Consider the following 23864-nt stretch of genomic DNA (forward strand, 5'->3'; position numbering starts at 1 on the left):
TGCTTGGGAGACAGAGCAAGACTCTGTCTCAAAATAAATACATAAATAAATAAATAAATAAATAAATAAATAAATAAATAAAAGCACTGAATTGATGTCATCGTCTGTGGTAGGCACAATTCTTAGATGGCCTCTGCTACAGGTTGAATTATGTCTTCCCAAAAAATATGTGGAAGTCCTAAGTCCTAGTGTCCGTGAGTGTGACCTGGTTTGGAAGTAGGGTCTTTGCAGATGTAATCAAGTTAAGATGAGGTCACACTGCACTAGGGTGGGCCCTAAATCTAATACAACTGGTGTCCTTCTTAGAAAAAGAGGAGAGCTGGAATTGTTTTGTTTTGTTGTTGAGAAAGTCTCCCTCTATCATCCAGGCTGGAGTGCAGTGGTGCGATCTCGGCTCACTGCAACCTCCGCCTCCCGGGTTCCAGCAATTCTCCTGCCTCAGCCTCCTGAGTAGATGAGATTACAGGTGCGTGCCTCCACTCCCAGCTCATTTTTGTATTTTTAGCAGAGATGGAGTTTCACCCTGTTGGCCAGGCTGGTCTAGAACTCCTGACCTCGGGTGATCCACCTGCCTTGTCCTCCCAAAGTGCTGAGATTACAGGTGCGAGCCATGGTGCCTGGCCTCTCCTCTCTAATTCTATGAGATTAACTTTTTTAGCTGCCACATATTAACACAATCATGTGGCATTTGTCTTTTTTGTTTTTGTTTTTGTTTTTGTTATTGAGACAGGGTCTCACTCTGTCACCCAGGCTGGAATGCAGTGATGCAATCATAGCTCACTGCAGCCTCGACCTCCTGGGCTCAAGCGATCCTCCTGCCTCAGCCTTCCTGGTAACTAGGACTATAGGTGCACACCATCACGCCTAGCTAATTTCTTATTTTTATTTTGTGTAGGCATGGGGTTTCGCTCTGTTACCGAAGCTGGTGTCGAACTCCTGGGCTCAAGCAATCCCCCCACCTCCACAAAGTGCTGGGATTACAGGCACGAGCCACCACACCTGCTCCATTTGTCTTTCTATGGCTGGTTTATTTCACTTACCATAATGGCCTCCAAGCTTACCCGTGTTCCTGCAAATGACAGAATTTCACTCTTCCAAACAGAATTTTTTTTCTTTTCTTTTTTCTTTTTCTTTTCTTTTTTTTTTTTTTTTGAGATGGAGTCTTGCTCTGTCGCCCAGGCTGGAGTGCAGCGGCACAATCTCAGCTCACTGCACCCTCCACCTCCCAGGTTCAAGCGATTCTCCTGCTTCAGCCTCCCTCCTGAGTAGCTGGGATTACTGACTTGGGCCACTATCCCCGCTAATTTTTGTATTTTGTAGAGACAGGGTTTCACCATGTGGCCAGGCTGATCTGAACTCCTGATCTCAAGCAATCTGCCCACCTTGGCCTCCCGAAGTGCCAGTATTACAGACGTGAGCCACCGTGTCCAGCCCCAGAATTTTTAAATCACATGGGTTGTGGGATCGTGTACCTTGGAGAGACAAAAACTCTGTTCGGAAAAAAGAGGAGGACACCGAACAAACAAACAAAAATAGCAGGAAGACAGAGGGCATGCAGTGTGCTTTGGGTGAGGATTTACACAGGGCAGAAATGGTGGGAATGGCTGTGTGGCTTTGGAATGAAAAGTAGGTTAATAGAGCTGATCAATGCCTGGCGAGTCTGGATGCATGATGCCATGAAGGATGGCTCTTTTAATGAGGAGAGAGGCTGGGAGAAGGGCCGATAGGGAAATCCAGCTTTCGGGCCCAGACACTGGAGCAGCCTCCATGCTGCCATGGTCTGGAGAAAGCTATGGTGGGGTCAAGGTCTTTGACCCATGTGCTCATCATTGGTGCCTCTGTTGGGAAGGCGGTTGCATGCTGCCAGGATAGTAGCAGATGAGGGACAGGCTCTGGGGTCTGCAGACCTAATTAGAAGGAGGACATGGCAGGCCTGCTGGCTGTGCCATGACAGAAGGCAAATTTATGACTCTCTGACCACAAAGGAGAGTCCCATGGGGCTGAAGCCTGCCGAGGGCTGAGGAGTTCATGAGATTCCCATTCAGCCAGCCCCATGGAGGGGAAGGAAGGGACGAGGGAGGCAGGGAGGGTCCTTGGCTTTCTTTCTCTTTTTCTTTGGGTCTGAGACTCAGCCTTCTTGGGAGGGGCTGGGAGCTGGTCAGCTGGAATAACGTTCTCTCCAGGCCCAAGTGAGCTTAGTCAACTCAGAATGGGCGAATGTGCTTGGAGGCCAGCCACGCATTCAAGACTGAGTACTGGGCTGGGGGGTCTCTGGTTGGTTTAGTATCTGTATAAGTTCCCCATGGCTGCTATAAAAAATTACCACAAATTAAGCTGGATGCGGTGGCTCACACCTATAATTCCAGCACTTTGGGAGGCCAAGGTGGGAGGATCACCTGAGGTCAGGAGTTCAAGAAAAGCCTGGCCAACATGGTGAAACCCCATCTCTACTAAAAATACACAAATTAGCCAGCTGTGGTGTCACATGCCTGTAGTCCCAGCGACTCGGGAAGCTGAGGCAGGAGAGGTGCTTGAACCCAGGAAGCGGAGGTTGCAGTGAGCTGAGACTGGGCCACTATACTCCAGCCTGGGCGACAGAGTGAAACTTTGTCTCAAAAAAAAAAAAAAAATTACCACAAATTTAGTGGCTCATAACAACACAAGTTCGAATTGAACGCTGGCCACACACAGTAGTGCATGCCTGTAATCTCAGTGCTTTGTGAGGCCAAGGTGGGAGGATCACTGGAAGCCAGGAGTTTGAGACCAGCCTGGGCAACATAGCAAGACCCTGTCTTTACAAAAATTGAAAAAGTTAGCCAGGCATGGTGGCTCACACCTGTGGTCCCAGCTACTCTGAAGGCTGAAGTGGGAGGATCGCTTAAGCCCAAGAGTTTGAGGCTGCAGTGAGCTGAGATCACACCACTGCACTCGAGCCTGGACAACAGAACAAGACTCAAAAAACAAACAAACAAACAAAAAAATTAAGTACTTAATTAATTAAATAAAATAAAATTACAATTTTAAAATGAGTCAAGTATGGTAATGTGCACGTATAGTCCCAGCTACTTGAGCCCAGGAGCTGAAGGCTGCAGTGAGCTATGGTCACACCACGGCATTCCAGCCTGGGCAACAGAGCAAGACTCTGCCTCTAAAAAAAAGAAATGTTGAGCCAAAGGCCCCCAAGCAAGCAACGGTGTTTGAACATAAGGTCAGACCAGCCTCAGGCAGTAGAGTAGGCCATGCACAAAGAATGTCTCATCAAAGGGGATCAATGGCATTTACATTCACAGGTCTGGCCTATTTAAAAGGACAGACTTACTGTACTGACCTCAAAATTATAACCCTTGAACTTGCAGGTTCTCCACAGTTTCTTTCTTAGGGTGGGAATGGAGTTGGGTTAGAGGCATCGTTGAGATGCTGTATTAGTTTTCTCAGGCTGCTATAACAAAATACCACAGACCAGGTGGCTGAAACAACAGAAATTTATTTTCTCATAGCTCTGGAGGCTGGAAGTCCAAGATCAAGATGGTGGCAGGGGTGGTTTCTCACGAAGCCTTTCTCCCTGGCTTGCAGATGGCCACCTCCTTGCTGGGTCCTCACATGGTCTTTCCTCTGTGCACACACATCCCTGGTGTCTCTATCTGAATGTCTTAATCTCCCCTTCTTTTTTCTTTTTCTTTTTCTTTTTTTTTTTTTTTCTGAGACGGAGTCTCACTCTGCCACCCAGGCTGGAGTGCAGACTGCAATGGCACAATCTCAGCGCACTGCAACCTCCGCCTCCAAAGTTCAAGCGATTCTCCTGCCTCAGCCTCCCGAGTATCTGGGATTACAGACTTGCACCACCACCCCCGACTAATTTTTGTATATTTAGTAGAGACGAGGTTTCACCATGTTGGCCAGGCTACTCTGGAACTCCTGAGCTCAAGTGATCCGCCCACTTCAGCCTCCCAAAGTGCTGGGATTACAGGCATGAGCACCGTGCCCACCCATACCTCCTCTTTTTTTATTTTTTTATTTTATTTTATTTTATTTTTTTATTTTTGGTTTTTTTTTTTTGAGAGGGAGTCTCACTCTGCCGCCCAGGCTGGAGTGCAGTGGCTGGATCTCAGCTCACTGCAAGCTCCGCCTCCCGGGTTCACACCATTCTCCTGCCTCAGCCTCCCGAGTAGCTGGGACTACAGTCGCCCGCCACCTCGCCCGGCTAGTTTTTTGTATTTTTTAGTAAAGACGGGGTTTCACCGTGTCAGCCAGGATGGTCTCGATCTCCTGACCTCGTGATCCGCCCGTCTCGGCCTCCCAAAGTGCTGGGATTACAGGCTTGAGCCACCGCGCCTGGCCACCTCCTTTTTTTTTAAGAGACAGAATCTCACTCTGTCACCCAGGCTGGAGTGCAGTGGTGCAATCATAGCTCACTGCATCCTTGAACTCCTGGGCTCAAACAATCCTCCTGCCTCAGCCTCCTGAATAGCTGATACTTCATGTGAATGCCACCACGCCCAACTAATTTTTTAATTGTTTGTAGAGATGTAGAGATAAGGATCTTGCTATGTTGCCCAGGCTGGTCTTGAACACCTGACTTCCAGCCCTCCTCCTGCCTCAGCCTCCCAAATTACTGGGATTACCAGAGTGAGCCACCTCGCCCAGCCTCCAGACTTTTTTGAATTCCAGAATTGAAAAGCAATCTTAGATCTATAATATGGTTTTTGGAGGACTGCTGAGGGACTCGGTAAGAAACAACAGTGGAGACAGGAGAGCTTGAGCTAACACTTACTGGAAGAAGACAAAGAAATCCTAGGCCAGGCGCAGTGGCTCATGCCTGTAATCCCTACACTTTGGGAGGCTGAGGCAGGCAGATCACTTGAGGTCAAGAGTTCAAGACCAGCCTGGCCAGCATGGTAAAACTCCATCTCTCTCTAAAATACAAAAATTATCCAGGTACAGCAGCGCGTACCTGTAGTCCTACCTACTTGGGAGGCTGAGGCAGGAGAATTGCTTGAACCCAAGAGGCAGAGGTTGCAGTGAGCCAAGATTGTGCCACTGCACTCCATCCTAGGCAAAAGAGTGGTATTTTGGTATTTTAGATACCAAAAATAAAAACATTAAAATATTAAATTAAAAATAAAAACATAAAAATCTGCCTAGAGGCCATGTGTGGTAGGTCACTCCGGTAATCCCAGCACTTTGGGAGGCTAAGGCAGGAGGATCACTTGAGCCCAGGAGTTGGAGACCAGCCTAGGCAACATGATGAAATCTCATCTCTACAAAAAATACAAAATTTAGCCGGGCATGGTGGCAGGCATCTGTAGTCCCAGCTGCTCAGGAGGCTGAAGTGGAAGGTTGGTTTGAGCCCAGGAAGCAGAGGTTGCAGTGAGCCAAGATCTCGCCACTGCACTCCAACCTGGGCAAGAGAGCCAGACTCCATCTCAAAAATAAATGAATACATAATAACATAAATAAAATATATTTTTAAATGCCTAGAACATTCTGTTGTTGTTTTTGTTTTGTTTTGTTTTGTGTTTGTTTGTTTTTTCTTTTTTTGAGACGGAGTCTTGCTCTGTCACCCAGGCTGGAGTGCAGTGGCGCTATCTCTGCTCACTGCAAGCTCCTTCCAGCCCCTGGCAACCACCACGCTATTCTCTGCTTCTGTAAGTTTGACTCTTTTTTTTTTTTTTTGAGACAGAGTCTCACTCTATCTCCCAGGCTGGAGTACAGTGGCACAATCTCGGCTCACTGCAACCTCCGTCTGCCAGGTTCAAGCAGTTCTCCTGCCTCAGCCTCCCAAGTAGTTGGGACTACAGGTGTACCCCACCACAACTGGCCTGCAGAAAAAGAAAATGTCCAACCTGACCCCCCTCCTTCCACAATTGGATAAGAGAAATACCTATTCCAGCTCCCCCAGCCTTCCTATGTAACCTAAAGGGCAGTGGGGATGGAACTGAGAGAAATCTGTGAAAGTCACAACCCTGGGGCATAGGCTCACTGAAGACTGAGACCTGGTCTGGCTTGGTGGCTTGTGAATTACCGGTGCTATTTTGGACAGCAGATCTCAAGAATTGACTCACCTTATATAACAGAAACTTTGCACCCATTGAAGAACAATTATCCATTTCCCCTCCTCCCAGCCCCTGGCAACCACCACGCTATTCTCTGCTTCTGTAAATTTGACTCTTTTTTTTTTTTTTGAGACAGAGTCTCACTCTATCTCCCAGGCTGGAGTGCAGTGGCACAATCTCGGCTCACTGCAACCTCCGTCTGCCAGGTTCAAGCAGTTCTCCTGCCTCAGCCTCCCAAGTAGTTGGGACTACAGGTGTACCCCACCACAACTGGCTAATTTTTGTATTTTTAGCAGAGACAGGATTTCACCGTGTTAGCCAGGCTGGTCTCAAACTCCAGGCCTCATGTGATCCGCCCACCTTGGCCTTTCCAAGTACTGGGATTACGGGCGTGAGCCACCGCACCCAGCCAGAGTTTGATTATTTTAAACACCTTATATAGGTGGGATTTTATAGAATTGGCTTCTTTCACTTAGCATAACATCCCCAAGTTCGATCATGGTGTTGCAAATGACAGGATCTCCTTATTTTTAAGGCTGAATTAAATACTCCATTGTATGTGTATATCACATTGTCTTTATTCATTCATGTGCTGATGGACATTCTTTTCTTGCTCTTTTAAAATAATTTCACTATCTATTAGCCTGGGCAACATGGCAAGACCCCATCTCCACAAACAATAAAAAAGACTAGCTGGGTGTGGTGGTGCGTGCCTCGTAGTCCCAGCTACTCAGGAGGCTGAGGCAGGAGGAGCACTTAAGCCTGGAAGGTGGAGGATGCAGTGAGCCATGATCACCCCACTGCACTCCAGCCTGGGTGGCAGTGATATCTTCAAAAAATAAATAATAAAATAAAATAATTTCATCATTTATCCCATCTATATATGTATTCTTGAATAATATATATGTAATCTTAAATAATATTGTTTTGCCTGGCTTTTTGTTTGTTTGTTTGAGATGGAGTCTCGCTCTGTCGCCCAGGCTGGAGTGCAGTGGTGCGATCTCAGCTCACTGCAAGCTCCATCGCCAGGGTTCACGCTATTCTCCTGCCTCATCCTCCCGAGTAGCTGGGACTACAGGCACCGGCCACCACGTCTGACTAATTTTTTGTATTTTTAGTAGAGATGGGGTTTCACAGTGTTAGCCAGGATGGTCTCCATCTCCCATCTCCCGACCTCATGATCTGCCCACCTCGGCCTTCCAAAGTGCTGGGATTACAGGCGTGAGCCACCGCGCCTGGCCCCTTTTTTTTTTTTTTTTTTTTTTGACACAGCGTCTCACTCTGTCACCTAGGCTGGAGTGCAGTGGCACAATCATAGCTCACTATAACCTCAGCCTCCTGGGTTCAAGTGATTCTCCTTCCTCAGCCTCCCAAGTAGCTGGGATTACAGGTGCACACCACCATGCCCAGCTAATTTTTTGTATTTTTAAATAGAGACAGGGTTTCACCATGTTGCCCAGGCTGGTGTCAAACTCCTGGGCTCAAGGGATCCACCCACCTTGGCCTCCCAAAGTGCTGAGACTACAGGCATGAGTCACTGCACCTGACCTGTTTTGCCTGTTCTTAAATTTGACATGCATGGGTGGGGGGGAGGGGTGCTAGGGATAAAAAACAACACATCAGGTACAATGTACACTACTCGGGTGGCAGGCACACTAAAATCTCAGAAATAAAAACGTTGAACGCTATTGAAATAAGAATTTAAAAATATTAAAAAGTCAGCCTGGCCAACATGGTGAAACCCCATCTCTACTAAAAATACAAAAATTACACGGTCATGGTGGCACACGCTTTGTTGTCCCAGCTACTCAGGAGGCTGAGGCTGGAGAACGGCTTGAACCCAGGAGGCGAAGCTTGCAGTGAGCCGAGATCGCGCCGCTGCACTCTAGCCTGGGAGACAGGCTGAGACTCCGTCTCAAAAAAAAAAAAAAAAAAAAAAAAAAAATATATATATATATATATATATATATAAAAGACTTTGCATGCATGGAATCATATTTTGTACATGCTTTTGTGTGTTGCTCCTTGGTCTCATCATTATGTTCATACCTGGTGAACATGAGATACATACATGTTGTTGAATGAAGCAGCAGCTTCTTCTTTCTTGTTCCATTGTAAGAATATGCTACAATGGCCAGGCGCAGTGGCTCACACCTGTCATCCCAGCACTTTGGGAGGCCCAGGTGGGCAGATCCACCTGAGGTCAGGAGTTTGAGACCAGCCTGGCCAACATGGGGAAACACCATCTCTACTAAAAATACAAAAAATTAGCCGGGGCCAGGCACAGTGGCTCGCTCCTGTAATTCCAGCACTTTGGGAGGCTGAGGCGGGCGGATCATGAGGTCAGGAGATCGAGACCATCCTGGCTAACACAGTGAAACCCCATCTCTACTAAAAATACAAAAAATTAGCCAGGCGTGGTGGTGGGCACCTGTAATCCCAGCTACTCGGGAGGCTGAGGCAGGAGAATCGCTTGAATTCAGAAGGCGGAGGTTGCAGTGAGCCGAGATCGCGCCACTGCACTCCAGCCTGGGCGACAGAGTGAGACTCTGTCTCAAAAAAAAGAGAAAAAAGAGTATGCCACAGTGCATTTGCTCATTTCTCCTGCTGGTGGACACTTGGGTCCTTCCAGCGCCACTGCGAACAGTGTTGTGATGAACATTCCTGCACACACGCATCTTTCTAGAACATTCACCCAGGAGGGGAGCTGTTGGGTTATGGGGTATGAGTAAGTCCATTGCTGGTACTGGGGTTTCCTTGGTGTTTCTACAACTTCCATTCCCACCAGCACATATGAGCGAATTCTTTGTTTCAAATCTCTGCCAACACTAAGTATTCATGAGACTCATCTTTTTACAAGTGTAAATCAGATCATGTCACTCTCTCACTCCCGATTCAAGCCCTATTTCTTTTTTTTTTTTTTTTGAAACAGAGTCTCACTGTGTCACCAGGCTAGAGTACAGTGGCACAATCTCGGCTCACTGCAACCTCCGCCTCCTGGGTTCAAGCGGTTCTCCAATCTCAGCCTCCCAAGTATCTGGGACTACAGGCACATGCCACCACGCCTGGCTAAGTTTTTGTATTTTTGGCAGAGATGGTGTTTCACCATGTTGTCCAGGATGGTCTTGAACTCCTGAGTTCAAGCAATTTGCGCACCTCAGCCTCCCAAAGTGCTGGGGTTACAGGCTTGAGCCACCCGGCCCAGCCTAGATATTTACCTTGATGAAAGTCCTGATTTGGGAATAGAGTCAGCTCCAGAGGTCATCATATTTTCTTTCTTTCCCTTCCTTCCTTCCTTCCTTCCTTCCTTCCTTCCTTCCTTCCTTCCTTCCCTCCCTCCCTCCCTCCCTCCCTTCCCTCCCTTCCTTCCCTCCCTCTCTTTCTTTCTTTCTATGGAATCTTGCTCTGTCACCCAGGCTGGAGTGCAGTGGCATGATCTCAGCTCACTGCAACCTCCGCCTCCCACGTTCAAGTGATTCTCCTGCCTCAGCTTCCTGAGTAGCTGGGGCTACAGGCACCTGCCATCATGCCCGGCTAATTTTTGTATTTTTGTAGAGATGAGGTTTCACTATGTTGGCCAGGCTGGTCTTGAACTACTGACCTCATGATCAACCCGCCTCGGCCTCCTAAAGTGCTGGGATTACAGGCATGAGCCACTGCACCCAGCTGTGTCATCTAATTATTAATAAAAATGGGGAGCCAATCTCAGATTCAACTGAAATAAATGGAAATCTGGGAAGAACGTGGCCAAGCATCCAGTAGGGGCTGAACAAAGCCAGCGTGAAGAAGCAGAAAGCCCCTTCTCCCGGTGCCCTGACCCTACTGAAGCAGGTTCAGACAAGTCAGGACAGGCTGCCAGAGACAGCAACAGGCCAAACTCACTGCAGAAGCAATTGGGAAGGTGTGACAAATTGTTGTTTGTTTGCTTTTTGTTTGTTGTGTGGTCTTGCTCTGTCACCCAGGCTGGAGTGCAGTGGCACAATCTCGGCTCACTACAACCTCCGCCTCCTGGGCTCAAGTAATTCTCCTGCCTCAGCCTCCCAAGTAGCTGACTCTACAGGCGCCCACGACCACACCTGGATAATTTTTGTATTTTTATTAGAGCTGGGTTTCACCATCTTGGCCAGGCTGGTCTTGAACTCCTGACCTCAAGTGATCCACCTGCCTCAGCCTCCAAAAGTGCTAGGATTACAGATGTAAGCTGCCACACCTAGCTGACGAATTATATTTTCTAGAGATAGCCACAGGGATCTCCCCCATTCCCTATGCCCTTTCTCCATATGACCTCTTGCCCATCAAGAGGTGGGGTCTGGCCGGATGCAGTGGCTCATGCCTGTGAGCTCAGCACTTTGGGAGGCTGAAGCAGAAGGATCATTTGAGCCCAGGAGTTCAAGACCATTCTGAGGAATATAGTGAGGCCCTGTCTCTACAAAAAAAAATTTTTAATTAGCCAGGCATAGTGATGTATGCCTATGGTCCCAGCTACTTGGGCGACTGAGGCGAATGGATCCCTTGAGCCCAGGTGTTTACGGCTGCAGTGAGCTATGATGGCACCACTGCACTCCAGCCTGGGCGACATAGCTAGACCCTGTCTCAAAAAAACAAAAACAAAAAAATCCTGGTTGCAGTGGTTTGTGCCTGTAATCCCAGCACTTTGGAAAGCTGAGGCAGGAGGATGGATTGAGCCCAGAATTTCAAGACCAGCCTGGGCAACATGAAAAAACCCGTCTCTACAAAAAATATAAAAGTTAGCCAGGTGTGGTAGCACACACCTGTGGTCCCAGCCTCTCAGGAGGCTAAGGTGAGAGGATTGCTTGAGCCCAGGAGTTCAAGGCTGCAGTGAGCCATGAGTGTGCCACTGCACTCCAGCCTGGGCAGCACAGCGAGACCCCATTTCTAAACAAAGAAACAGACAAACAAAAAGATGAGGAGGAGGAGAGAGATGAAGAGATGAAGAGGAATAAAACATTGATAGAGACCAACCTTCCTTTTCCAATTAGCCTTTGTAATTTTGTCTGGACCCTGGGAGCAAGAGCAAGAAGTGGTTTTTTGTTTTGTTTTGCTTTGGTTTGTTTTGTTTTGTTCTGAAACGGAGTCTTGCTCTGTTGCCCAGGCTGTAGTGCAGTGGCGCGATCTCAGCTCACTGCAAGCTCCGCCTCCCAGGTTCACACCATTCTCCTGCCTCAGCCTCCGGAGTGGCTGGGACTACAGGCGCCCACCACCACGCCCAGCTAATTTTTTGTATTTTTAGTAGAGACAGGGTTTCACAGTGTTAGCCAGGATGGTCTCGATCTCCTGACCTCATGATCCACCTGCCTCAGCCTCCCAAAGTGCTGGGATTACAGGCGTGAGGCACCGCACCTGGCTGTTTTGTTTTGTTTTTGAGATGTGTCTCACTCTGTTGCCCAGGCTGGAATGCAGTGATGCAATCTCAGCTCACTACAACCTCCTCCTCCTGGGTTCAAACAGTTCTCCTGCCTCAGCCTCCTGAGTAGCTGGGATTACACCTGGACAATTTTTGTACTTTTGATAGAGATAGGGTTTCACTATGTTGGCCAGGCTGGTCTCGAACTCCTGACCTCAAGCAATGTGCCCTCTGGGCCTCCCAAAGTGCTGGGATTACAGGCGTGAGTCACCGCACCCGGACGGTTCTTTTCTCTTAGCTTTGGTGACCTGGTGCCTCTGAACTCCCTCTTCCATTCTCTCTAAATCCTAATGCACAATTTATTTGAAAAAGAGGAAACATTGGCCGGGCGCGGTGGTTCAAGCCTGTAATCCCAGCACTTTGGGAGGCCGAGACGAGTGGATCATGAGGTCAGGAGATCGAGACCATCCTGGCTAACACGGTGAAACCCTGTCTCTACTAAAAAATACAAAAAACTAGCCGGGCGAGGTGGCAGGCACCTGTAGTCCCAGCTACTCGGGAGGCTGAGGCAGGAGAACGGCGTAAACCCGGGAGGCGAAGCTTGCAGTGAGCTGAGATCCGGCCACTGCACTCCAGCCTGGGCGACAGAGCGAGACTCCGTCTCAAAAAAAAAAAAAAAGAGGAAACATTTTCTGCCCCAAAAGTCCTTTTTACTCCTTTCTTTCTCAACAAAACCTGTACCAAATTCACACACTACTATGTTCTATAGAGTAGTGGGGAGGGGGACGAGTTCTCCACTCCCCTGGTCCTGCTGACACCTGGAGGGTGCCAGGAATGTCCATGGAAACAGTAGCATTGCAGCCTTCCTTCCTTCCCCGCAGCTGTATCCGTGTGAGTCTGGACAACAAGGACTTGTCAACACGAATCTCTCTCTTCTCCCGGTATAAAACAGGAAACAAACACAAAAGACGTTGGAGTAGAGAAGATCAGGAAAGGGTGGGTTTGAGATGTTTGGGAGGGTTGAGTGGGCATTTTGACAACTTAGTTTCTCCTTGGGTGGTATTTAGTAGACGCCCTTGTGGTTTAAACTGTAGCTTTAAAAATAAAATCCATTCCTGGTCGGTGTGAACCTGGGAGGCGGAGCTTGCAGTGAGCCGAGATCGCGCCACTGTACTACAGCCTGGGCGACAGAGCGAGACTCCATTTAAAAAAAGAAAAGAAATAAAATCCACTCCTAATGCTACCCAGGGCCCTGCTGCTTGATGGAGAAACTGAAGAACATAAAGGATCTTATTTGAGGGCTTTTTATTGTTGTTGTTGTATAACTTGTTTGTTTTGAGGCAGGGTTTCGCTCTTTCACCCAGTCTGCAGTGTGGTGGCACAATCATGGCTCACTGCAGCCTCGACCTCCTGGGCTCAGATGATCCTCCTGCCTCAGCCTCCCAGCTGGGACCATAGGGACCATGCCTGGCTAAATTTTATATTTTTTTTAGAGATGGGATTTTGCCATGTTGCCCAGGCTAGTCTTAAACTCCTGGGCTTGATCTAGCCTCCCACCTCCGCCTTCCGAAGTGATGGAATTATAGGCGTGACGCACTACACACTACACCTAGTTTTCTTGTTTGTTTGTTTGTTTGTTTGTTTGTTAGAGACAGAGTCTCACTCTGTTGTTCAGCCAGGCTGGAGTTCAGTGGTGCCATGATAGCTCACTGCAGTCTTAAACTCCTGGGCTCAAGTGATCCTCCAGTCTCAGCCTCCCAAGTAGCTGGGACTATAGGTGTACATTACCATGCGTGGCTAATCTTTAAAATTTTTTCTAGAGACGGGGTCTCTGATACTGTCCAGGCTGATTTCAAGCTCCTGGGCTCATATGATCCTCCTACTTCAGCCTTCCAAGTAGCTGGGACCACAGGCATGTACCACCACGTCTGGCTTTTATATTTTTGTAGAGATGGGGGATCTTGCTACGTTGCCCAGGCCAGGCTGGTCTCAAGCTCCTGGGCTCAAGCAATCATCCCACTTCAGCCTCCCAAAGTGCTGCAATTACAGGCATAAGCCACTGCACCCAGCCTAACAGATCTTTTTTTTTTTTGAAACAGAGTCTCGCTGTGTTGCCCAGGTTGGAGTGCAGTGGTGCGATCTCGGCTCACTATAACCTCCACCTCCCAGGTTCAAGTGATTCTTGTGCCTCGGCCTCCCAAGTAGCTGAGAGTACAGGGGCATGTGACCATGCCTGGCTAATTTTTGTATTTTTGTGGAGATGGGGTTTCACCATGTTGGCCAGGCTGGTCTTGAACTCCTGACCTCATGTGATCTGCCCCCATTCAGCCTCCCGAAGTGCTGAGATTACAGGCACGAGCCACCATGCCCGGCCAGATCTTATTTGGAAATAGTATTCTTCATTGTAATTTTTGTTCTGTTTTATTTTTACATTTTCTTTTTACAACATATCTAGGATTTGCTTTAAAACATGCCAGCCAAGAAAAAGAGGGGAAGGGGAGAATAGTTTGAAGCACATTGGCAAAATCCTGATTGCTATTTAAGCTGGGCAATGGGTCCATGGGGGTTCACTGTACTCTTCCTTCTACTGTTATAAATGTTTAAAAATGTTTGTTGTAAAAAGTTCCTTGGTTTTCCTTATATTTCTCCAGAGAGGAAAAAAGATGTTCAGTTTTATATCTTAAAATATACAAGCTACTTTGTTAGAATAAAACTAAATGTGTATGCAACTGGCCACCGGGGCTCACACCTGTAATCCCAGCACTTTGGGAGGCCGAGGCGGGCGGATCACCTGAGGTCAGAAGTTCAAGACCAGCCTGGCCAACATGGTGAAACCCGGTCTCTACTAAAAATACAAAAATTAGCCAGGAGTGGTGGTGGGCGCCTGTAATCCCAACTACTCAGAAGGCTAAGGCAGGAGAATCACTTGAACCCTGGAGGCGGAGGTTGCAGTGAGCCAAAATAGCACCACTGCACTCCAGCCTGGGTGACAAAGTGAGACTCCATTTCAAAAAAAAAAAAAAAAAAAAAAAAAAGAGAGTTGTGCATTGGCACCAGTTGGTTTAAGACTGCTATGGGCTACATTTTGTCATCCCAAAATTCACATCTTGAAGTCCTAAGTCCCAGAACCTCAGAATGTGGCTGTGTTTGGAGACAGGGTCTTTAAAGAGGTGATTGAGTTAAAATGAGTTGTCAGAGTGGGTTCTAATCCAATATGGCTGGTCCTTATGTTAATAAGAAGAGGAAATGTGTACAGAGAGAAGACCATGTGAACACACCAGGAGAAGACAGCCACCGATAAGGCAAGTGTCAGAAATAACCTCATCTGCCAACCCCTTAATCTGACTTCTAGCCTCCAGAATTGTGAGGGAATAAAATTATATTGTTTAAACCTAGGTGCGATGGCTCATGCCTGTAATCCCAGCACTTTGGGAGGCTGAGGCGGGCAGATCACATGAGGTCAGGAGTTCGAGACCATCCTGGACAACATGGTGAAATCCCGCCTCTACTAACAATTCAAAAATTAGCCAGGCATGGTGATGGGCACCTGTCATCCCAGCTGCTCAGTAGGCCAAGGCGCAAGAATCTCTTGAACCTGGGAGGCAGAGGCTGTGGTGAGCCAAGATCGCATCACTATACTCCAGCCTGGGTGACAGAGCAAGACTCTGCCTCAAAAAAAAAAAAAAAACAAACAAACAAACAAAAAAAAACCCAGGACTAATTCATCAAAAGGCAAAATAATATGACAAACTCTACTTTAATGATTTCATCTGGTTTCAACCACTATCCACTGGTTTGATCCAGTTTCCGCTGGTTTCAAATGACTTCATCCAGTTTCAGCCAGGTTAATCCAGCTTCAGCTGGTTGTGAACAGTTTGTGGCTCCTTTCAACCAGTTTCATGTGGTTTCAGCCAAGGTCATTCAATGTTGGCTGGCGCCAACTTGTTTAACTCCTGTTTCAACTGGATTCAGCTGGTTTCCACTGTCCTTAAGGCTGTGCTGTCCAATTCAGTAGCTCCTAGCTACGTGCAACTCTTTACATTTAAATTGATTAGAATTAAAGGAAGACCAAGTGTGGTGGCTCTTGCCTGTAAACCCAGCACTTTGGGAGGCCTAAGTGGGAGGATCACTTGAGGTCAGGAGTTCGAGATCAGCCTGGCCAACATGATGAAACCCCATTTCTACTAAAAATACAAAAAACATTAGCCAGGCATGGAGGTGGGTGCCTGTAGTCCCAGCTACTGGGGAGGCTGAGGTAGGAGAATCGTTTGAACCTGGGAGGTGGAGATTGCAGTGAGCCCAGATCACGCCACTGCACTGCAGCCTGGGTGACAGAGCAAGACTCTGTCTCACATAAATAGATGAAATGAAATAAAAATTCTATTTCTGGTGTTATAGGCAGAATGTTTGTGGACTCTCCAAAATTCATATGTCAAACTCCTAACTCCCAGTGTGATGATATTTGGAGGTGAGAAGTTTGGGAGGTGATCACGTTGAGATGAGGTTGTAAGGGTGGAATTCACTGGATAGGATTCGCACCCTTTTGAGAAGAGTCATCACAGAGCTTGCTTCCTCTCTCCCTGTCTTGGTCCATTCTGGCACTGCTATAAAGAAAAACCTGAGACTGGGTAATTCATAAAGAAAAGAGGGGTGTTTTGTTTTGTTTTGTGAGATGGAGTTTCGCTGTTATCACCCAGGCTGGAGTGTAATGGCATGGTCTTGGCTCACTGCCACCTCCACCTCCTGGGTTCAAGCCATTCTCCTGCCTCAGCCTCCTTAGTAGCTGGGATTACAGGCGTCCGCCACCACGCCCAGCAAATTTTTGTATTCTTAGTAGAGATGGGGTTTCACCATGTTGCCCAGGCTGGTGTTGAATTCATGACCTCAGGTGATCCACCCACTTTGGCCTCCCAAAGTGCTGGGATTACAGGCGTGAGCCACCACACCCAGCCAAGAAAAGAGTTTTAATTGGCTCACGTTCCACAGGCTGTACAGGATGCATGATTCTGACATCTGCTTAGCTTCTGGGGAGGTCTCAGGAAACTTACACTCATGGCAGAAGGTGAAGGGGAAGCACGCACATCTCAATGGCCAGAGCAAGAGGATGGGAGAGAGGTGGGGAGGTGCTACTCACTTTTAAACAAGCAGAGCTCATGATAACCTTCCACCATGAGAACAGCACGGAGGGGATGGTGCTAACCCATTGATGAGAAATCCACCCCATGATTTAATCACCTCCTACTAGGCCCCACCTCCAACACTGGAGATTACAATTTGACATGATACATTTTTCTTCTTCTTCTTCTTCTTCTTCTTCTTCTTCTTCTTCTTCTTCTTCTTCTTTTTATTCTTTTCCTTTTCTTTTTTTTTTTTTTTTGAGACAAAGTTTCGCTCTGTCACCCAGGCTGGAGTGCAGTGACACTATCTGGGCTCACTGCAACTTCTGCCTCCCAGGTTCAAGCAATTCTCCTGACTCAGCCTCCCAAGTAACTGGGATTGCAGGCGCCCACCACCACACCCTGCAAGTTTGTATTTTTAGTGGAGACAGGGTTTCACCATGTGGTCCAGGCTAATCTCAAACTCCTGACCTCAGGTGATCCACCCACCCTGGCCTCCCAAAGTGCTGGGATTACAGGTATGAGTCACTGTGCCCAGTCTCGACATGAGATTTAAGCGGGGGACACAGAGCCAAACTGTATCATTCTCCATCATATGAGGATACAGGGAGAAGACAGCCATCCACAAACCAGGAAGTGGGCCCTCACCAGACACCAATCTGCTGGTTCCTCAATCTTGGAATTGTGAGAGAGAAATGTGTGTTGTTTAAGCCACCAAGCCTATGGTTTTCTGTAATAGAAGCCCAAATGGACTAATTCCAAAACACCAAATGGACAATTCCAGTGCCCAAAAGGGCCAGGACCACATGTGTTCAAGTGGCCAGCAGATTGGATGGTGCATTCATAGAATATTTCCATCACCACAGATGGTCCTTCTGGGCAGCTCTGCTCTTGGGAGCAGTTCAGATGTAGAGATTATGGCAGCAAAAGTCTCTCAGAGTCAGGTGAGAGGCAGAAAGATAGAGAAGTCTGTTACTGGCCGGGCGTGGTGGCTCACGCCTGTAATCCCAGCACTTTGGGAGGCCGAGGCAGGCGGATCACAAAGTCAGGAGATCGAGACCATCCTGGCTAACACGGTGAAACCCCGTCTCTACTAAAACTGCAAAAATTAGATGGGTATGGTGGCAGGTGCCTGTAGTCCCAGCTACTTGGGAGGCTGAGGCAGGAGAATGGTGAGAACCTGGGAGGCGGAGCTTGCAGTGAGCCGAGATCGCGCCACTGCACTCCAGCCTGGGCAACAGAGCGAGACTCCGTCTCAAAAAAAAAAAAAAAAAAAAAAAGTCTATCACTATGCCTTCCAACAACTCTATAGAGTGGACATTATCACCCATATTAACAGAGAAGGAAAATGAGGGTTTTTTCCTTTTTGTTTGTTAGGTTGGTTTTGGTTTTTGTTACTGAGACAAGGTCTTACTCTGTCTCCCAGGCTGGAGTGCAGTGGCACCCCTCATAGCTCACTGCAGCCTCAACCTCCCAGACTCAAGTAATCCCCCCAAATACAGGCGTGCACCACCATGCCTGGCTTTTTTTTTTTTTTTTTAGAGGTGGGGTCTCAGTATGTTGCCCAGGTTGGTCTCAAACTCCTGTTCTCAAGCAATCCTCCTGCCTCAGCCTCCCAAAGTGCTGAGGTTACAGGTTACAGGCATGAGTCACTGCACCTGGCTAGGAAACTGAGTTTTTTCAGTGGTAGAGGCTCCTAGCAAGTGGCCAAGGGAAAGAGAGAGTTCTGGGTTCAGGGGCTGGCAGGAAGTTAGCAAGACACCAGGGACTCAGCTACACTGGCTGGATCTCAGGGAAGAGCAGCCACCACAGTGGGGACCTGGAGCATGAGGGGACACTGAGGCAGAAGCTGCACCACAGGGTTGGCAGTCCCTGAAAAGGAAGAGGATCCATAAGTAGGCCCACAGGTGCCCATGGCTCCCCATACCCACTGGGTACCAGGTTTAAAACCATGAGACCAGTACCAGCACCAACCTCTCAAGGAGCTGAAACGGCCGGCCCACTCTCTGCCCTGGCTAGGACTGGCCCCAGCACCCCCAGTGGGGAGGCCTCAATGATCCCAGCTGCCAAGGGCCCGGGAACACTAGCAACAGAAGAATGGCCAAAGTGACAGGGAACCCTTGAGACCCTAGTGTAGCGATGCCTGGGCCAGGCCAGATCCTCCCCACCAGCCCCCAGCCATTCCTGGCCTTCTGCCATGCTTCCTGGTTGGTCTGCAAAGTGCCTGGGGCAAACGCCTTCTGGGAGAAGAGTAGAGAGGGTACCCAGGCTCCAGGACCCTCAGGATTGGGTCCTCCAGTGGGAGGCTCCTCTCTGATAAAGGGGCCACCCTGCTCTGGCCAGGAAGCCCCTAGCCTCAGGGACATGTTGAATCTTGTCACCCAGAGGAACCAAGTGGCTGGGTGGTGGCCTGGTGCGGTGGCTCATGCCTGTAATCCCAGCACTTTGGGAAGCCAAGGCAGGTGGATCACCCGAGGTCAGGAGTTTGAGACCAGCCTGGCCAACATGGTGAAACCCCGTCTCTACTAAAAATACAAAAAATAGCTGGGTATAGTGGTGGACACCTGTAATCCCAGGTACTCGGGAGGCTGAGGCAGGAGAATCGCTTGAACCTGGGAGGCGGAGGTTGCAGTGAGCTGAAATGGCACCACTGCACGCCAGCCTGGGCGACAGAGTGAGACTCAATCTCAAAAAAAAAAAAAGGGCCGGGCACGGTGGCTCACACCTGTAATCCCAGCACTTTGGGAGGCCGAGGCAGGTGGATCACGAGGTCAGGAGATAGAGACCATCCTGGCCAACATGGTGAAAACCCCATCTCTACTAAAAAAAAAAAAATACAAAAAAATTAGCTGGGAGTGGTGGCCGGTGCCTGTAGTCCCCGCTACTTGGGAGACTGAGGCAGGAGAATGGCGTGAGCTTTCTCCAGGAAGCAGAGCTTGCAGTGAGCTGAGATTGCGCCACTGCCCTCCAGCCTGGGCGACAGAGTGAGACTCGGTCTCAAAAAAAAAAAAAAAGAAAGAAAGAAAATAGAGGCTGAGCAGCAAAGAATAAAATGGTTCCCCAGTTCAGCCTTCGGAGGTACCAATCGTCTGTTAGCAGAGCTCTAAGACCAACTGGGCTCTCACTCCAGGAAAATCTCCCTTCCCACAGGGGCTGGGGAGATGGGGTCCGGGGCTGTGCCGCCCTCTGGAGCAGCCCACTTGGACTGGCCCTCACTGTTCTCCCATGCCCTGGGAAGCCATGCAGAGAGGCAGAGGTCCTTTATGTGCCAGATGAGGCTGCTGTCAAGGGACTGCAAATCTGCTTGAGGTGTGACATATCTGTTTTTAGAACAAGAACACCATATCAGCAGGAGCCGGTAGCCAGAGCTGGGGGGAAGGGGGGATCCAGGTCCAATTCCCGTGTATCTAGGACACATGAACACAGCACCGAGGGCCACTCCAGCCCCTCCCCAGCTTTCAGAGGACCCTGCTCCCACCTGCCCTTTGCTCTGCTATCAGGTAGATGGCATTGTCTGTGCTTTGCAACTGATGAAATAGGAACTCTGACTTCTGGGCTGGGCTGAGAGGGTGCTTGATGCTGCCATTCTGGGACCAGGTGACACATTCAATTGTGAGCATCTGCAGCTCTTTCTGAGTCTCGAGCCTGCCAGAGCAGAGCAGGAACAAATGCATGAAGGCCCCCTCTCCCGGGGGCTGCTCTTAGCCAGTGACTGATGACAATGAGTGTATAAACAGCTCGGCCACGTCACCCCACACAGGTGGGACAACCATGGGTTTCCACATTCTGTACTGCCTTCCAGAGGCCCCACCAGGTTTAAGCTCAGTTGCCCACACTGGTAACTGGTAACTTCCTTGATAACACCCATTTCTCTTTTCATTCTTTTGGGGTTTTTTTTAGACAGAGTTTTGCTCTTGTCACCCAGGCTGGAGTGCAGTGGTACGATCTCAGCTCGCTGCAACCTCCACCTCCCAGGTTCAAGCGATTCCCCTGCCTCAGCCTCCTGAGTAGCTGGGATTACAGGCATGCGCCACCATGCCCGGCTAGTTTTATATTTTTAGTAGAGAAGGGGTTTCCCCATGTTGGCCAAGCTGGTCTTGAACTTCTGACCTCAAGAGATCCACCCACCTCGGCTTCCCAAAGTGCTGGGATTACAGGCATGAGCCACCGCGCCTGACCATTTCCTTCCTTCCTTCCTTCCTTCCTTTCTTCCTCCCTTCCTTCCTTCCTTTCTTCCTTCCTTCCTCCCTCCCTCCCTCCCTCCCTCCTTCCCTCCCTCCCTCCCTCCCTTCCTTCCTTCCTTCCTTCCTTCCTTCCTTCCTTCCTCTCTCTCTCTCTCTTTCTCTCTTTCTTTCATCTTGCTCTGTCACCCAGGCTGAAATGCAATGGTGTGATCTGGGCTTACTGCAACCTCTGCCTCAAGTAGCTGGGACTACAGGTGCACACGACCATGTCCAGCTAATCTGTGTGTGTGTGTGTGTGTGTGTGTGTGTGTGTGTGTGTGTGTGTGTGTGTGTGTAGAGATAGGGTTTGGCCATGTTGCCCAGGCTGGTCTCCAGCAATCCTCCTAGGCTCAAGCAATCTTCCAGCCTCAGCCTCCCAAAGTTCTGAGCTTACAGACCTGAGCCATTGTGCCCGGCTAACACCCCTTTCTTTGCAGCTTTCCTGTCCATATCTGGCCTCTCTACTCCCCTACCTGGGTTTCTGGGATGACTTGCACTTAAATCCTTGGAAGGAACTTAAAGCAGAAGGAGAGAGGAGAAAACTCAGAAATGGTGTGGGACCAGCAGCTTCCCCATTGTCTGATCTGGAGTGGAGGTGGTCCAGGGATCCGGGGACTCTGGCTCAAGCAGGATAGAGGTGACATCCAGGCTGGCCATCAGGGCTGCAGTTCAGCAGCAGAGTCTCCCGGCCTGCTCACACTTGGGCTGGTGTAGGATTCTCTTCTGGACAGCCTGTTTACGTTACAGTAGGACCTGAAGACATGAAATTGGTGTCCAGCCCTTGGAGAGGGGTCTAGCCTGGCTTGCACAGAGGTAGAAGCATAGTGTTCATCACAGCTGGAGCAAAAGCCCAGAAGAACGAACTTAACACTCCCAGCGGGTCGGAGGAAAGGCTAGCACGGGGTAGAGACAAGATTCTGCAGACAGAGGCCAGAAGACTTTTGTAGGCTACAAGATTCTGTAGACAGAGGCTTGCACCTATAATCCCAGCACTTTGGGAGGCCGAGGCAGGCGGGTCACTTGAGGCCAGGAGTTCAAGACCAGCCTGGCCAACATGGTGAAACCCTGTCTCTACTAAAAATACAAAAAATTAACCAGATGCGGTGGTGCCTGCCTGTAATCCCAGCTACTCAGGGGGCTGAATCAGGAGGATGGCTTGAACCCAGGAGGCAAAGGTTGTAGTGAGCCGAGATCGCACCACTGCACTCTGGCCTGGGTAACAGAGCAAGACTCTGTCTAAATAAATAAATAAATAAATAAGATTATGCAGACCTCATCCCCAGGAGGCAGTCTGAAATGGCTCAGGAGGAAAAAAAAAAAAAAATAGCAGGTTAAATTTGTGCAGGGGATCTTACCTGGACAAGGTTCAGAAAGACAAGGGGTTGTGCGCAAACCTCCCCACCCTCCTAGTGGCAGCTGGACCCTGGACTCCCTCACCACCACCAGCCTGCCCCACGCCATCCATCACCAGCCAGCTCATCTCCTAAACATCTCTGCATCCATCCTCTCTCCATCCCTACTGCTACCTCACTGGTCCTGGCCACCACGGCTCTCTCAGCTAGGCTGCGATCACTTCCAGGCTGGATACCCCACCTCTGCCCTTGACCTTCTCCTGCCCTCTACTCCACAAGGCAGCCAGAAGAATCTGCCAATGTATCAAGTCTTTTCTTGGCCTAACGCCTTCCGGTGGCTTCCAATCTGCACCCATCCCAGCCCTTTGTGTCAGGTACCATCTCATCTTCATAAATCCTGTTTCTATTGCCCGGAAGACTCCCCCAGCCCTTCCTTCCCCTGTTCCTAAATGACATTTTGCCACTCTTCAGATCTCAATGTCACTTTTGAGAGAAACCTTAGCCAGGCATGGTAGCACGCACCTGTAGTCCCAGCTACTCTGAAGACTGAGGACAAAGGATCTCTTGAAGTCAGGAGTTGGGGGCTGCAGTGAGCTAGGACTGCACCACTGCTCTCCAGCCTGGACAACAGAGAGAGACCCTGTCTCTAGGCCAGGTGCAGTGGCTCACACCTGTAATGCCAGCACTTCGGGAGGCTAAAGCAGGTGGATCACCTGAGGTCAGAAATTCGAGGCCAGCCTGGCCAACATGGTGAAACCCCGTCTCTACTGAAAATACAAAAATTAGCCAGGCGTGGCGGCATGCGCCTGTAATCCCAGCTACTTGGGAGGCTGAGGCAGGAGAATTGCTTGAACCTGGGGGGCAGAGGTTGCAGTGAGCTGAAATCATACTGCATTCCAGCATAGATAATGAAGCAAGAAAAAAAAAAAAAAAAAAAAGCACCTTGTCTCTAAAAAGAGAGAGAGAGAAAACCTGCATGGACCTCCATTCAGATCAGATGGCCGTTCTGTTACTAGAAGGGTCCAGACCAACACAAGAGCACCAGGAGCCAAAGATGAAATTCACAAAAGAGTAACTATGAGAAATGGGAGAAAGATGGAGGGACTGTAACATAGGTCTAATGGAAGTTTTAGAAAAACAGAAAGCAGAAAATCACAGAGAAGCAATATATGATGAACAATCAATGAGAATTTTCAAAAATTAGTCTGGGCATGGTGGCTCATGCCTATAAACCCAGCACTTTGGGAAGCTGAGGCAAGTGGATCACCTGAGGTCAGGAGTTCCAGACCAGCCTGGCCAACATGGTGAAACCCCGTCTCTACTAAAAATACAAAAATTAGCTGGGCGTGGTGGTGCGCGCCTGTAGTCCCACCTACTCGGGAGGCTGAGGCAGGAGAATCCCTGGAACTCGGGAGGCAGAGGTTGCAGTGAGTCAATATCATGCCACTGCACTCCAGCCTGGGTGACAGAGCAAGACTCTATTAAGTAAGAAAGAAAGAAAGAAAGAAAGAAAGAAAGAAAGAAAGAAAGAAAGAAAGAAAGAAAGAAAGAAAGAGAGAAAGAGAGAAAGAAGAGAGAGAGAGAGAGAGAGAGAGAGAGAGAGAGAGAGAGAGAGAGAGGAAGGAAGGAAGGAAACTAACTAGAGACATACAAGTCCTCAAATCAAAAACATACTCCAGCTGGGTGCGGTGGCTCACGCCTGTGATCCCAGCACTTTGGGAGGCCGAGGCGGGTGGATCACGAGGTCAGGAGAT

Source organism: Chlorocebus sabaeus, chromosome 28 (assembly GCF_047675955.1).
Source record: "Chlorocebus sabaeus isolate Y175 chromosome 28, mChlSab1.0.hap1, whole genome shotgun sequence".
NCBI lineage: Eukaryota > Metazoa > Chordata > Mammalia > Primates > Cercopithecidae > Chlorocebus > Chlorocebus sabaeus.